This window comes from Lynx canadensis, chromosome X, assembly GCF_007474595.2.
Source record: "Lynx canadensis isolate LIC74 chromosome X, mLynCan4.pri.v2, whole genome shotgun sequence".
Lineage (NCBI taxonomy): Eukaryota > Metazoa > Chordata > Mammalia > Carnivora > Felidae > Lynx > Lynx canadensis.
Window position 1 is genome coordinate 76,282,327 of NC_044321.2, and position 18,340 is coordinate 76,300,666.

Below are 18,340 nucleotides of genomic sequence, written 5' to 3' on the forward strand. Positions count from 1 at the left end.
TTAAAAACTGAGAACAAACTGAGGGTTGATGGGGGGTGGGAGGGAGGGGAGGGTGGGTGATGGGTATTGAGGAGGGCACCTTTTGGGATGAGAACTGGGTGTTGTATGGAAACCAATTTGTCAATAAATTTCATAAAAAAAAAAAGAAAATTAATTAGATTGTAAAAAAAAAAAAAAAAAAAGAATTAATACCCATCCTTCTCAAATGATTCCAAAACAATTGAACAGGAAGGAATGCTTCCAAATTCATTTTATAAGGCCAGTATTACTTTATACCAAAACCAGACAAAGAAACTACAAGGAAAGAAAACTATAAGCCAATATCTCTGATGAACATAGATGCAAAATATTAAAAAAATATTACTGAAAAAATTCATCAATTCATTAAAAGGATTATTCACCATAATGATGTAGGGTATATTCCAGGGATACAAGGATAGTTTGATAACCACAAATCAATCAATGTGATATACCACATTAACAAAATGAAGGATAAAAACCAAGTCATCTCAATAGGTAAAGGAAAAACATTTGACAAAATTAAAAAAACATTCATGATAAAATTCTCAACAAAGTGAGTATAGAAGGAACATACCTCAACATAACAAGAGCCAGATATGACAAACCAACAACAACCATCATATTCAATGGTGAAAAACTAAAAACTTTTTCTCTAAGATCAAGAACAAAACAAGTTGGTGCACTCTCATACTTTTTTTCAACATAATACTGGAAGTCCTAGCCACATTAATTAGACAAGAAAAAGAAATAAAAATCATCCAAATTGGTAAGGAGGAAGTAATATTTTTTCACTAAACAAGAAAAAATGATTCTAAGATTAGTATGAAACCACACACAAAAAAACCCTGAATAGCCAAAGCAATCTTGAGAAAGGAGAATGAAGCTGGAGATAGTACTATTTCAAATTTTACACATTACTACAAAGCTATAGTAATCAGAACAATATGGCACTGACACAATAACAGACCCATAGGTAAACAAAACAGAAAAGTGAGCCCAGAATTAAACCCATGCTTATATGGTCAGTTAATTTACAATAAACAAAGCAAGAATATTCAATGGGGAAAAGATAATCTTTTCAATAAATGGTGATGGGAAAACTGGACAGCTATTTGCAACAGGATAAAAATGTACCACTTTTTTACATCATATACAAAAATAAACTCAAAATCAATTAAAGACTTAAATGTAAAATCTCAATCCATAAACCTCCTAAAAGAAAATTTAAGCAGTAACTTCTTGGACATTGGTCTTAGCAATATTTTTTTGGATTTGTATACACAGGCAAAGGTAATACAAACAAAAATAAAAACAAAAAAAACCCTGGAACTGTAGCAAACTAAAGCTTTTGCACAGTGAAGGAAAACATCAGCACAATGAAAAGGTAATGTACTGAATGGGAGAAGAGAAGATATTTACAAATTGTATACCCAATAAAGGGTTAATATCCAAAATATATAAAGAACTTACAAAACTCAAACCCTCCTAAAAAACATGAATAGACATTTTTCCAAAGAAGACATCTAGATGACCAACAGACACATGAAAAGATATTCAATATCACTAATGACTAGAGAAATGCAAATCAAAACAACCATGAGACGTCTCACACCAGTCAGAATGCCTAGTATCAAAAAGATAAGATACATCAAGTGTTTGCAAGAATGAGAGAAAAGAGGAGCATCTCAGTGTCTCAGTCTGTTAAGTGTCCAACTCTTGGTTTCAGCTCCCGTCATGATCTCACGGTTTGTGAGTTTGAGCCCTCTGTCAGGCTCTGTGCTCCACAGAGCCTGCTTGGGATTCTCTCTCTCCCTTCCTTTCTCTGTCCCTCCCCAGTCATGCTTGCTCTCTCTCTTTCTCTCTCTATAGATAAATAAATAAATAAATAAATAAATAAACAAACTTTGAAAAATAAATTAATTACAAAAAAGAATGTAGAGAAAAGGGAACTCTTGTGCATTGTTGGTGGAAATCTAAATTGGTGCAGCTACTATGCAAATAGTATGGAATTTTTTTCAAAAAACTAAAAGTAGAAATAGCATATAATTCAGTAATTCCACTTCTAGATATTTACCCAGGGAAAACAAAAACACTAATTTGAAACATATATGCACGCCTATGTTTATTGCAGTATTATTTATAGTAGCCAATATATGAAAGCAATGTAAGTGTCCATCAATAGATGAAGGGATAAAGAAGATGTAATAATATTTTTCAGCCATGGAAATGAATGAAATCTTGCCTTTTTGACAACATGGATGGGCCTAAAGGGTATTATGCTAAGTAAAATAAGTCAGTCAAAGACAAACACCATATGGTTTCATGTATATGTGGAATCTAAAAAAATGAACAAACAGAAATAAATTTTCAAATACAGAAAGGAAACTGGTGGCTGCCAGAAGGAAGGTGTATGGAGGGATGGGAAAAATAGGTAAAGGGGACTAAGAGGTACAAACTTCCAGTTACAAAATAAATAAGTCATGAGAATGAAAAGTACAGCATGGGGAATATAGCCAATAATATCGAATTAACTTTGTATAGTGACACATAGTAACTACACTTATCATGGTGAACATTTTGTAATCTATATCAATGTTGAATCACTATATTATACACCTGAAACTAACATAATATTTTATGCTAAGTATACTTCAATTAAAATTTAAAAATAATAAATAGAAAAGAAGAGAAGAGGGACATTTCAGGATTTGGACTTGGAAAACTATAATGTTTAGAAGTCTGGAAAATAAAAAAAAAATATCCAAGAAAGGGGATTAATAAGACACACCCAAAAAAGTGGATCACAAATAAAAAATGGTCTCCTTGAAAGCCAAGTGAAGAAAACAAATACCCATATATAATCACTGTTATACAACAGGGACAAGGGGTAGAAATACGTATCATAAACTAATACTAATAATAAAAAATAATGCTTCCTAGGATTCTCTAGCCTGTGGGAGCAAATTAGATCAAAATAACATTAGTACATGAATTTTATTAGCTAACTGGTTTCAATCTTCTGATACTAGACATCTAGCTCCCTGCAGATTTAAATGAGAGCTGTGCTGTATTCAAAAACTCTATTTCCCTTGGCAAATTATTCCTATTTTAGTGACTTATGTTCATTGTACCTTTTTATTACTTTTATAAAGATAAGATCTCTTGTGAAGCCTCTTCATTGTTTCCTCCAAATAGGTTTTTGTTTGGTTGATTCTTAGACCTGCCTGACATGCCCAGATGTGTTTGAAACCCAGCAGTAGATACAGATGGAGTTATTTTTTTAGAAGACTTTCAGCAAAGAAACTTCAGTTGAGCCTGTCTTGTCATTACATTAGAACATGTCCAAACATGTCCAACTCCCTAATTGTTTCTGGCTATGCAGCTATGATCTGGATTACATTTTCTGCCAAATTATGTACAAAATACAATAGAAAAAGTGCTATAAGAAAACATAGAAGACATAGGAACTAATTTTTCTTGAGGCAGAATGGGGAAAGCTGGAGAGTTAGGCAATAGACACATATTCACAAAAAAGCTGATTTTGTGGTGGACCTTGAAAGAGATGTGTGATTTTGCCAAATGAGGAAAATGGACAGACAAGGCATTATAAGTCCAGGGTACATGAACAGATCATGGATGCATGAAAGCATGACACATTTAAGAATAAGTAAAAAACCTTATTCCTAGAGGAAGAGATGACCAATGTGATGAAATAAAAAAAAAACAGGTTTATTCAGAATGTGAAGAAATTCTCATAGTATACTAAGAGGTTCAATTTTTATTCTATAGGTAATGGGGACACTGAAGCTTTTTTCTATGCCTTTATTGAAGGTTTTGAACTGGAGAGTTGCATTATTGAATCTATATTTTAGAAGAAATAACTGATTACTATGTAGATGGCAGATACAGAGAAATATGAGAACAATTCAAATAGTTGAATGAGAGAAAATGAAGAACTAAACTAAGAGAGTGGCAAGTGAATGGAAAAAGGACAAATGTGATCAAGATTCTTGAGAGTAAAGTTGACAAGGTTTAGTGACTAAATGTATATAGTTAGTTAAAGAAAACTAGGCATAAAAGCTGATTCTGAGGTTTCAATGTTGATAACCATGTAGATGGTAATGCAACAAAAAATAGAGAAGCATATACAGATCTGTAGGAAGAGATAGTTGACTCAGTTTTGAATCAGCTGAGTTTAAAGTATCTATTCTACATTCAGCAATCGGTCATTAGTTTAAAGTATTCTACATTCAGCTATAAGCCTCTTTTAAGAGACAACTGGAAATATGAACTTGGCACTAAGAAGTGAGGTATAACCTATAAATACAGATTTAGGAATTATCAACATAGATGTTAGTTGAAGTCATGGGCATGATTGGGTCACCTAGGTTGAAAGAATATAATGAAGAATTATTAATTTATTAAACAAATTCTTAACAAAGAGGTACTAATAAAGTGGTACCTAACAAAGAGCTGTGACAAGACTTAATAAAGAATTGTGAGAAACGTGGCAGAGTTCCTTTTTTTATTTATCTAAGCTGTATTACAATCTTGTGTGGAGAGACAGATGTCAAACAAAAATTACTTAATAAATTACAATTTTGTTAAGTGCCTATGAAGAAACTACATGATCCTAAAAAAAAATCCTGTAGCAGAAGGACCTGAAATAATTTTTAGGGGCTGAAAACAGTCAATAAAACATTCCTAAGGAAATAACTTTTGAGATGTGAAGGAAGAGTAATAGTTAACCAAGCAAAAGGATGGAGTTAGAAGCGGAATTTCAGGGCCAGAATAATTTTCCCTAAATTCCCAGAGGGAGGAGAAATGTAGAGCTTTGTAGAACTGTAGAAAGCACAGAGAGGAGGTGTGTTCCTTTCCTAAATATATGGGGCAATAGAAAAGCAGAAAACCTCCTACTTTTTTTTTTAAATTTTTTTTTTCAACGTTTATTTATTTTTGGGACAGAGAGAGACAGAGCATGAATGGGGGAGGGGCAGAGAGAGAGGGAGACACAGAATCGGAAACAGGCTCCAGGCTCCGAGCCATCAGCCCAGAGCCTGACGCGGGGCTCGAACTCACGGACCGCGAGATCGTGACCTGGCTGAAGTCGGACGCTCAACCGACTGCGCCACCCAGGCGCCCCTTTTTTTTTTTTTTTTAATTTTTTTAAATTTTTTTTTTTTTTGAAAACCTCCTACTTTTAAACATCAAATAATGTTGGATACAATATAACAAATATTATTTTATATGCATATCCGAACTTTCAGTAAAGGAAATGGTTAGGGGTCTATCAACCTATGATTTATAAAAAGCAATAAAAATGAGTCCCCTACAAATAAATGCAAAGTGAAGATTTATCAAAGATTTATTTAATTTATTAACAAGGGAGCAAGTGGTATAGTAAAGTCAGATCAAAGGAGAATTCAAGGAATAGGGGTTTTATAGTCGAAGAGGAAAGACATACTGAAAGGTTTGTTACATTAGACACAGAATTGGTTAATGTCCCATAAGTCAGCAAGATCATAATATTTAGGATTATGATTTTATTTTTGCCTGATAGGAATCAATTGCACATCTACTAGACAAAACCCAACAAGTTAACATGTAATTTTTCAGATCCTTGGCCTTAGTCAATAGTAAATAGTACATTAAACCAGGTACCTTCTCCTACGGAATTAAGTAATCCTTGGGTAGGTCCTTTATTTAATGTTCCAATATGTCACTGAATGGGAAAATAGCATTCTATCATTTAATTTCTAAGTTTTTGATATTTCTTATTCTTTTTCTTAATAGGCCCCCCCAAAATAGAAACTTCAAAACAGGAGTAGTAAGCATAAATTCCACGAAGGCATGTAAAAAACACAAGAGTTTGTTTTATTAACTGCTGGATCACTAGTGCTTATAATAATGGTTGACATAGCAGGCATTTAATATATATTTGTTGACTAAATAAATGAATACATTTACATTTTAGTTGATCTGAGAATATCTGCTACTCTCCATCAACGGAACTTTGAGTTTAGTGGACGCATAGGGACATAAAGGCCTTACGTCTGTGAAAAATGGGAATTTGAAACTGAGGGTCTTCTTAAAAAGCCAAGATCTTCTATAGTCTATACATACCTTAAGCATAAGGAAGGACTAGAAAAAAATAAACCCTACCAGCATAGGAAGTTCGTCTATATTACCTTAAGTTCTAGAATATAAAAATGTTGCCTTCCTTGAAAATTAATTTTTCCTCACATAAGTTTTACACTACCTGCATATTCTAGGAGCACCAAAGCCAGTAAATTAGCATAAGAAGTAATCTCATTATGGTGACATTTCTAAGGAAGCTATCAGACACATCCTCATCTCAGGATTGCCATGCAGGATTACAATAAAAACCCTAACAAACACAAATTCACAATCCAAAATTACATAGCACACCAATACACAAACTATCATGAACAAAAGTTAACAGAATTAATAAATAGCAGACCCAGAGGAAATAATCCAAGAACATAGCTGAAAGAAACAGAGATCACTAATAGGGGAAGTTAAGGATAAATAGAGAATGCCCAAACTACATTTAATAGAAAACCGAGCAAGAAGGAATAATGAGTATGGGAAGAAGCAATATTTAGAGCAATAATGTTTTAGAATTTTCCAAAATCAATGGAATATTTAAATCCCCATATTTAAGAAACTTGTTAAAACCGAAGGAAAGAGGGGAGCCTGGGTGGCTCAGTCAGTTAGGCATCAACTTCAGCTCAGGTCATGATCTCATGGTTTGTGGGTTCGAGCCCCACATCAGGCTCTGTGCTGACAGCTCAGAGTCTGGAGCCTGCTTCTTATTCTGTCTCCCTTTCTCTGCCCCTCCCCTCCTGGCTCTCTCTCAAATAAATAAATAAATAAATAAATAAATAAATAACAAAAAGGAAAAGAAGGAATGGCCTGAGATGAAGCTGGAGAGTGAGACAAAACTCAGATCATGGAAGGTTTTTCTACCTATCTTAAGGATTTTGATCTTTATTCTAAGAGCAATGAGAAACCATTGAAAGGTCATAAATAAGGAAGTAGCATGATCAGACTACATTTGAAAACATTTGACAAGAATTATAAGTAATGGGATAGAAGAGAGCAAGAGAGTAGATTCAAGGAGACCAGTTGGGAGGCTATTAATAAGTCAGAGCTGATGATAGATTGAACCAGGTGGTAATAGAAAAATAGAGAAAAATGGATATTTAGGAAGTATAATTGCAGGGTTGGATGGTAGATTACATACATAAGTGAGGAATAGAGAGAAGTGAAGAATGGCTTCCAATTTTCTGGTTGGTAAAACTAGGTAAAAAGTGATAACATTTTATGGATTAAAGAATACTGAATGAATATCAGGTTTATGAAAGCGGAATGGAGGTCATGAGTTCAGTTTTCAGCATGAGGAGTGTAAGGCGATTTGGAAACCCTTTTGGTCACTATTATTAAAAGAGTGGACTAAAAACTACAAGGCAGTAGGGGTGCCTGGGTGGCTCAGTCAGTTAAGCATCCAACTTCAGCTCAGGTCATGATATTGTGGTCTGGAGTTTGAACCGGACTCTGTGCTGACAGTTTAGAGCCTGGAACTTGCTTCGGATTCTGTCTCCCTCCCTCTCTGCCCCTCCCCCTCTCATGCTCTGTCTCTCTTTCTGTTTCTCAAAAATACAAAAACATTAAAAAATAAAAAAAAAATTGAAGGCAGTAAGATGACAAAGAAAAGTCATACAGAATGGAAAAAATCTAGTAGAACATGATGACATGAAACCCAGGAGAGGAGAGACACAAGAAAGTTTCAAATACTTACATGTGGAAATATGGTGGCCTAGGAGGATGCTGAGCTCACCTCGTCATGCCGATTGCTTAGATTCCACCCACATCTGCCTAAATAACCCAAAAAACCACCAGAAGACTAGCAAAACAGACTCTCTTGAGCCAAGCATAGACAAGAGGCCCATGAAAGAGGGTAGGAGTGGTGGAGAGGCAGTGCATGCTACATGGACTGGTGGGAGGGACCCAGGGCAGTGGGGGGGGGGCAGCCCACCAGGCAGGGCAGAGACCCCAAAGTCTGGCTTGCAAAAGTGGAGAGGCCAGACTGCATGAGTCCTGACAGCCAGCGGGACTTAACATCTGGAATGTTAAAAGTCAACAGTTCTGCTCTTGGAGAACAGGGAGGACAAGAGGACTTTGTTAGGAAGAGTTGTTGAGTCCTGGAAGGACAGAGCTCAGTGTGGGAACAAAGGCACCGGCAAGCACCATTTCCCTCTCCCAACCTCCAGCTGAAATTCCAAAGGGAACCAGTTCCCGTGATCAAACTTGCTTGCACCTCACAAACGCCCAAAGCTGGGCTTCTGTGGGTCCATCACTCTGATGGGCCTGCCTCCCTCCTGGTGCTTCAGGGCCACTCCCTCAGGGGACCACCAATGGCAAAGCAAGCTAAGCCTGCCCCTCCCATCCCTATGGACCTTGAGGACTCACCTCATCTAACATGCGCTTGGCCAGATCCCATCAAAGCAGCACCACAAGCCTGGCAGTGCACCCCACAGTGAGTTCTGCCTCTGGGATAGGGGAAGACGAGGTACACACCAGTCTGACTGTGGCCCCAGTGGTGGGCTGGGGACAGACCTCGGGTCTGACTCCGGCCCCACCCGCCAACACAAGTTTCTCTGGACAGCACAGGAGAAGTGCCTTGCAGTTTGGAGCTACCACAGGGACTAGCCAAAATGACGAAATGGAAGAATTCTCCTCAAAAGAAACTCCAGAAAGTAGTAACAACTAATGAATTCATCAAAACTGATTTAAGCAATATAAAGGAACAAGAATTTAGATTAATAGTCATAAAATTAATCACTGGGATTGAAAAAAGCATAAAGGTGAGCAGAAAATCTATTGCTACAGAGATCAAGGGACTAAAAAATTGTCATGAGGAATTAAAAAATGCTATAAATTAGGTATAAAATAAACTGGAGGCGACCATAGCACGGATTGAAGAGGCAGAGGAGAGAATAGGTGAATTAGACAATAAAATTACAGAAAAATAGGAAGCTGAGAAAAAGAGAGATAAAAAAAAATCCAGGAGTATGAGGGGAGAATTAGAGAATGAAGTGATGCAATCAAATGGAACAATATCCATATCAAAGTAATTCCAGAAGAAGAAGAAGAGAGAGAAAGGGGCTGAAGGTGTACTTCAACAAATCATAGCTGAGAACTTCCCTAATCTGGGGAAGGAAACAGGCATTGAAATCCAAGAGGCACAGAAAACTCCTTTCAGACGTGTAACATGAATCAATCTTCAGCAACACAAATCATAGTGAAACTGGCAAAATACAAGGATACAGAGAGAATTCTGAAAGCAGCTAGGAATAAACGGGCCCTCATATACAAAGGTAGAAACATAAGGGTAGTCGAAGACCTATTTACTGAAACTTGGCAGGACAGAAAGGAATGCCAGAAATTCTACGATATGACGAACAGAAAAAAATATGCAACCAAGAATTCTTTATCCAGCAAGTTTGTCATTCAGAATAGAAGAAAAGATAAAGGTTTTCTCAAACAAACAAAAACTGAAGGAATTCATCACCACCACCAGCCCTACAAGAGATCCTAAGGGGGACTCTGTGAGTGAAATGTTGCAAGGACCATAAAGTACCAGAGACATCACTACAAGCATGAAACCTATAGATATCACAATGACTCTAAACCCATACCGTTCAATAACACTGAATGTAAAGGAACTAAATACTCAAAAAAAAAAAAAAAGACATAGGGTATCAGAATGGATAAAGAAAACAAGATCCATCAATTTTCTGTCTAAAAGAGACTCATTTTAGACCTGAGAACACCTTCAGATTGAAAGTGTGGGGATGGAGAACTATCTATCGTGCTACTGGAACTCAAAAGTAAGCTGGAGAAACCATACTTATATCAGACAAACTAGACTTTAAATTAAAGGCTGTAACAAGAGATTAAGAAAGGCATTATATAATAATTACAGGGTCTATCCATCAGGAAGAGCTAACAATCATAAATGTCTATGTGCTGTATACGGGAGCCCCAAAATATATAAAACAATTAATCACAAACATAAGCAACCTTACTGATAAGAATGTGGTAATTGCAGGGGACTTTAACACTCCACTTACAGAAATGGATAGATCATCTAGACACAGGGTCAATAAAGAAACAAGGGCCCTGGATGATACATTGGATCAGATGGACATGACAGATATATTTAGAACTCTGCATCCAAAAGCAACAGAATATACTTTCTTCCTGAGTGTATATGGAACATTCTCCAAGATAGATCACATACTGGGTCACAAAACAGCCGTTCATAAGTATACAAGAATTGAGATCATACCATGCACACTTTCAGATCACAATGCTATGAAGCTTGAAATCAACCACAGGAAAAAGTCTGGAAAACCTCCAAAAGCATGGAGGTTAAGCAACACCCTACTAAGGAATGAATGGGTCAACCAGGCAATTAGAGAAAAAAATTAAAAATATTTGGAAACAAACGAAAATGAAAATACAACAATCCAAATGCCTTGGGATGCAGTGAAGGCAGTCCTGAGAAGAAAATACATTGCAATCGAGGCCTATCTCAAGAAACAAGGAAAATCCCAAATACAAAATCTAACAGCACACCTAAAGGAAATAGAAGCAGAACAGCAAAGACACCCCAAACCCAGCAGAAGAAAAGAAATAATAAAGATCAGAGCAGAAATGAACAGTACAGGATCCAAGAAAAAAAAATAGTAAAGCAGATCAATGAAACCAAGAGTTGTTTTTTTGAAAAAATAAACAAAATTGATAAACCTCTAGCCAGGCTTCTCAAAAAGAAAAGGGAGAGGGCCTAAATAGATAAAATCATGAATGAAAATGGAATTATTACAACCAATCCCTCAGAAATACAAGCAATTATCAGGGAATACTAGGAAAAAAGTATATGCCAACAAACTGTACAACCTGGAAGTAATGGACAAATTCTTAAGCTCCCAGACACTTCCAAAACTCAAATGGGAAGAAATAGAAAGCTTGAACAGACCCATAACCGCGAAGAAATTGAATCAGTTATCAAAAATCTCCCAACAAATAAGAGTCCAGGACCAGATGACTTCCCTGGAGAATTCTACCAGACATTTAAAGCAGAGATACCTATCCTTCTCAAGATGTTCCAAGAAATATAAAGGGAAGGAAAATTTCCAGACTCATTCTATGAAGCCAGCATTCCTTTGATTCCCAATCCAGACAGAGATCCAGAAAAAAGAGAACTACAAGCCAATATCCCTAATGTATATGGAAGCAGAAATTCTCAACAAGATACTAGCAAATCGAATTCAACAGCATAGGAAAAGAATTATTCACCATGATCAAGTGGATTGTTTAATATAGTGTTGGAAGTTCTAGCATCAGCAATCACACAACAAAAGGAAATCAAAGGCATCAAAATTGGCAAAGGTGAAGTCAAGCTTTCACTTTTTGCAGGTGACATGATACTATACATGGAAAACCCAATAGACTCCACCAAAAGTCTGGTAGAACTGATACATGAATTAAGCAAAGTCACAGGAGACAAAATTAATGTACAGAAATCAGTTGCATTCTTACACATTAATAATGAAGCAATAGAAAGACAAATAAAGAAACTGATCCCATTCACAACTGCACCAAGAATCATAAAATAACTAGGAATAAACCTAAAAAAAGATTTAAAAGATCTGTATGCTGAAAAATATAGAAAGCTTATGAAGGAAATTGAAGAAGATTCAAAGAAATGGAAAAACATTCTGTGCTCATCGATTGGAAGAATAAATATTGTCAAAATGTGAATACTACCCAAAGCAATCTCCACATTCAATGCAATCCCAGTCAAAACTGCAGCAGCATTCTTCTCAAAGCTAGAACAAGCAACCCTAAAATTTGTATGGAAACACAAAAGACCCCAAATAGCCAAAGTAATATTGAAGAAGAAGACCAAAGCAGGAGGCATCACAATCCCAGACTTTAGCCTCTCTACACAGCTGTAATCATCAAGACAGCATGGTATTGGCACAAAAACAGACACATAGACCAATGGAATAGAATAGAGACTCCAGAATTGGACCCACAAACGTATGGCTGACTAATCTTTGACAAAGCAGGAAAGAATATCCAATGGAAACAAGACAGTCTCTTTAAAAAATGGTGCTGGGAGAACTGGAGAGCAACATGCAGAAGAATGAAACTAGACTTCTTTCTTACACCATTCACAAAAATAAACTCAAAATGGATAAAGGACCTGAATGTGAGACAGGAAACAATCAAAACCCTAGAGGAGAAAGCAGGGAAAAACCTCTCTGACCTCAGCCGCATCAATTTCTTATTGACACATCTCCAAAGGCAAGGGAATGAAAACCAAAAATGGACTATTGGGACCTCATGAAGATAAAAACCTTCTGCACTGCAAAGGAAAAAATCAACAAAACTAAGAGCAACTGACGAAATGTGAAAAGATATTTGCAAATGACATATCAGACAAAGGGCTAGTATCCAGAATCTATAAAGAACTCCCCAAATTCCACACCCAAATAACAAATATTCCAGTGAAGAAATGAGCAGAAGACATGAATAGACACCTCTCTAAAGAAGACATCCAGTTGCCCAACTGGCACATGAAAAGATGCTCAATGTCACTCCTCATCAGGGAAATACATATCAAAACCACATTGAAATACAACTTTATGCCGGTCAGAGGGGCTAAAGTGAACAAATCAGGAGACTATAGATGCTGGAGAGGATGTGGCAAAACAGGAACCCTCTTGCACTGTTGGTGGGAATAGAAACTGGTGTAGCTGCTCTGGAAAACAGTGTGGAGGTTCCACAAAACATTGAAAATAGATCTACCCTATGACCCAGCAATAGCACTGTTAGAATTTACCCAAGGGATACAGGAATGCTGATGCATAGGGGAACTTGTACCCCAATGTTTATAGAAACACTTTCAACAATAGCCAAATTATGGAAAGAGCCTAAATGTCCATCAACTGACAAAAGGAGAAAGAAGATGTGGTTTATATATACAATGGAATACTACTTGGCAGTGAGAAAGAATGAAATCTGGTCATTTGTAGCAATGTAGATGGAAATGGATAGTATTATGGTATGTGAAATAAGTCAGAAAGAGAAAGACAGATACCATATGTTTTCATTCATATGTGGATCCTGAGAAATTTAACAGAAGACCATGGTGGAGGGGAAGGGGGGAAAAGTTACAGAGAGGAAAGGAGGCAAACCATAAGATACTCTCATAATTAAAACACTTAGCAGCTTTGACCCATGTTATACTTTGTGGTTGTACACATATTTCTCTCAGGGAAATATTAACTCCTTAAGAGTAGAAACTATCCCTTTCCCAGAGAAGATGTTTGGTAAATTTCTACTGAACAGAATTTTCCCAATAAGATGACTATAGCTTCTTCAAAGAAACCAGTGTAGTCTAATAGAACTTGTCTAATAGACAGTGGAAATGTTCTATATCTGTGCTAATATACAGCAGCCACTAGTCACATGTGGCTATTGAACACTTTGAAATGGGGCTAATGCACTTGAGTGACTGAAATTTTAATTTTGCTTAACTTTAATTTAAATTTAAAATACCCACCTGACTATGTATTGGACAGTACAGGCTGAGTGACTATGCAGCGATTTAGCAGGTGTGTGATTCAGTCTATTCTGTGAAGTATCAGTCCTCTATTGTCAAGTAAAGTCTAAACAATCAGTTGATTGGCAGGTTTTTCTCGCCTTACCTGGCTGCTTTTACACTGCACAGAGACCTTTAATCAACACTGCATGGGCAGTCTATGCTAAGCAATATTTGGAGAAAACCAAAGGAGAAGCTTTTGACCCTGGCTCCAAACAGATTAGCATTTTAAGAAGCATGTAATGTAAAGGCATTAGAACATTTGAGATATTAAATATATCTTGTCTACATGCTAGGAAGTAAATTGTAATAAACAATGCAGCACAGGCTAAAATCTTGAACCTGTTTACTCAGTAGAGTTCACTGCTTCAGTGTATGTTACAGAGACACAGCTAAAGTGCTTTACATGTCATCTATTTCTCAGAAGTGCACTGGTTATCACAGAGAGCCCAAATGAAAAAACAGGGGTGACTCAGAACACATCAATAGTCACAATTAGGGAAGCAATTTAAAAAGCCACAACATAATGAGTAGAACCCAATGATTCCTTTTAATGTAAAGGACAGCTTACTTGCCAGCAAGCATATATATAGTGGTTTGATGAGAATCCCTTTTGCCAGGGACTTCCCAAACCCAGATAAAATCCCTAAACTTGCTGACTTAGTGCTGTCATCCTTTCATTTTAGATCTTGTTTATAGCCAAAGAGATTTCTGGTGAGCAAGAAGAGTCCTCTTTAGACCAGATTGATTATAATTATTTAGTTAAAAGATATGGCAAATTTTTAGGCACCAGTCTCAAAAGTATTTCACTATGTGATTATCATAAGAAAGGTTTTTTCTTTTCTGACTTATATAAAAACATTTTGCCCTATAGAGATTTTCACAGATATTCTTGGTATACAGAATACTTAGTACACTTACTTTCTGCCTATTTCCTCTATTCTGATTTATGCTCTTGCCTATTGATATATACCTAACTTTCTAGTGGGGGTGGTTGGGAAGCAGACCTCACAAAGGTACACTGTATTGGTACAAAGGGGTTCATGGAAGAGTGAAGAAGGTAAAAAGAGGTTGGTAGATTTGAACTTTAAAAACTGTCCAGCTTTAAAGACTCATTTTGACGAGACTATTAGGAATCAGCCCTAGGGGCGCCTGGGTGGCTCAGTTGGTTGAGCGTCCGACTTCAGCTCAGGTCACGATCTCCTGGTCTGTGAGTTCGAGCCCCACGTCAGGCTCTGGGCTGATGGCTCAGAACCTGGAGCCTACTTCCGATTCTGTGTCTCCCTCTCTCTCTGCCCCTCCTCCATTCATGCTCTGTCTCTCTCTGTCTCAAAAATAAATAAATGTTAAAAAAATTAAAAAAAAAAAAAAGGAATCAGCCCTGGTTTAAATCCTGGTTTTGCCCTCACTAGCGCTATGACTCTGACAAGAAACTAAACAAGTTTAGGACTGTAAAATGAAGATAATAATAGTCTTTACTTGGCAAAGCAATTGTAAGAACTAAAAAAATAATGCTCATAAGGCACTTGAACTATAAGCTCCAGAAAAGCCGAGTACCAGGTCTGTCTCTTCTTCAGTGTTGTATCCCTATCACCTAACATAGTGCTTGGAATAGAGTAGATTGAATAATTAAATGGTTAGAAGACAGAGGCCTGAGGAAAAAATAAACAGACCTGTTTAAATGAGCCTATGTAAGATTCTAGCACAAAGGAATTGTTTGCGGTGAAAACTGGCAGAGAATTGAGAAGGAGGTTTCCTCAGCACTGCAGCTTTGTGTGGCCCATTCCAAGCAGTGGGAGGGCCTGGAATCAGCTGCCATGGGATGAACATATACTTAATATTGTTGACAATGGATGCCAGATAATACGAGGGATTAGAGCTGATAGATTCAGTTATGGAACCCTCGTAAAATAGCTGGAGAAGTTTTTGAGAAGGGTATATTTCAGCAAACTGGATGGATTTCCATCCTTTTTGTTCTTAAGGTAAAACCTGACCTATTTTGTAGCCACAGGATGGTGCAGATCTAAAACAAGACGTGACTCTATTGTCAAGCTGGCCTACCAAAACAGTCATTTTCCAATATTTACTAAATTGTTTTAAAATTAAACTTTTAAGGGGAGCCTGGGTGGTACAATCGGTTGTGTCTGACTAAAGATCAGGTCATGATCTTGCAGTTCACGAGTTCGAGCCACACATCGGGCTCTGTGCCAGCAGCTCAGAGCCTGGAGCCTGCTTCGGATTTTGTCTCATTCTCTCTCTCTCTCTCTCTCTCTCTCTTTGTTCCTCCCCTGCTCCCACTCTGCCTATGTCTCAGAAATAAATAAACATTAAGAAAACATGTTTTAAATTAAACTTTTAGTACTGCAAAGGCATTAGGAGTTCCCTGACATAAATATTAGTATCACCAAACACTCTATCATTTAAAAGCCCCCATTGTGGGTGCTTTAATGATTTCTGCTTTTTGTTTCTTCTTTGTCTTTCCTTTATCTTGTCTTCTACTTTCTGGCTTTCCTATGCCTCATGACTTCCAATTTAGTATTTAGTAAAGCCCTCAGGATTCCCACCCTGTTACACTAGGAGTAAAGATGTTGCAGACCTTTGTGTTAAATACTACTGTATGATAAATAAGTATCTAACAGAATTTGATACTTATTCAATTCCATTATGAGGAGAGCTACTTAAATGTGTTAAATGAAGCTATATGGCCTGAGAGGAATAACAAATTTAATCTAGGTTTTCCCTGATGCAAAGTTAGTTTTTATAGCTCATACAACAGTGTCCATATATTTTAAATAAGGAAGAACAGAGGGAAACAAAAATGCAGGTTAAAGTTGGAGTGAGATTATCTAGGGAAGACTTGAAATAAAAGAGATCTTATATGTTATAGTATAGCTGAAAAGGGAATTCACTACAGTGTTTGATGATTGTGTATATGCTGTGGATTCTCTAACACACATCTTTCCCCCAAGCTTCAGAATCACATCCTGCTGTAGCTGAATGTCTCCAGGTAACCTCACATTCAGCATGTTCAAAATGTATGTATCACCTCCCCTCACCCCAAACTTCTCTCTCTGCTCAGTGGAAGTGCCACCAACCACACAAATGCCCAAGGCAGAAATACCTTCTCATACCTTAGGCTTGAAAGATTTTTCATAATGCAAATCTGGTCTCATCATTCTCTAATCAAACCTTTAGTGCTTTGCCATTGCTTTGGAATGGCAAGGCTCTGTGATCTGTCCCCTGCCTACTCTCTAGATACCATCATATAAGAACAAAATCTGTACTTAGAAAGGAGAGACTTTACACAAAAGCATTTAGTGAAAGGGAAAAAGAAACTATTGAAATAGGGATAACACTGTGACCATAAGCTCTGCAAGTCTCAAGACTTAGGCAAAAAAGGTTTTCCTTTTACACAGGAGTAAACAGAGTTAGAAAGAACTGGGTGTAAGGAAGTGGGATGGGAGGATGGCATTATTTGATAGTAGATAGATCAGATAATGTTTTATCCTAAGGCAGCAGGTTTTCTTCTGACTTAGAAGGCTGTATGCCAGCTGTCTGAAGATGGGTCAAGTTCAGGGATCTGGGGGAAGGACAGAATCTGAACCAAAAATTGGTTAATAAGCATTTAATTCCCATTGATCAGTGGGGGCAAAACAGTTTAGCTAATCAATTATGAAGCAAAGAATAAAAATTTGGAGGGTCTGTGTCTGACCTTATTATATGTAAACAAGAGAGTGTAAATGAAGTGTAAAGAGAGTCTATTTAAGTCATATAGTGAAGGGGGTTTCTTTATAGTAGTAAGCCATTTCCTGGAACACATAGGGTGGGGGAATTTCTTAACTTTACAGTTTTCCAGAAGCACTGGGGCTCAGGTAAAATTTACCATTGTCACCACATTTCTTAGTTTTCTCAATATTAAAAATATTTTTGTTAGAGGAAGGCTGAACTTGACATGCCTTACACAGGCATTACTTGGTATCATCATAAGCTAATATTTTCTACCCAAGCACCATTTAACTGCATTGATCCAACCCATCATTCAGCAAACAACTTACATATCACTGGACTGAGTTATTTTTCCTAATTCCTGAACAAAGATCAATGTCCTGCAATGGATTCCCACTGACAGTGGTAAATGTTACCTGAGCTCTGTACTCCTGGAAAACAGCAACAGTTAAGAAATAACCCACCTCAAACACACACACACACACACACACATACACACACACACACACACTTTTGTGTTTCCAGAATTGCCTTATTGCAATGGGCCACCATTCCTCCATGACATAGATGAGACTCACAGATGTCCTTATTATTTACCTATGACAACACAGAAGCCCTCCAAATCCCCATTCTTTGTCTCATAAATGATTACCTAAACTGTTTGTTCCCATTGATCAATTAGAACAATGTGCCCTTTAATGTTAATTGATTAAACTTAGCTTCTCTCCTTTCCCTAGGCTTTGACTCACCCTCAGCCCAAGCCAGCATATAAATCCATGTTGGTGGCACCTTCTTAAAATAGACTGACCTGAGGATAAAACAGTATCTGATTATTAAAGAAATAAAAAGCCAGACACTAACTAGTGTCTACCTTTAACTAAAGGCAGTAAAGAT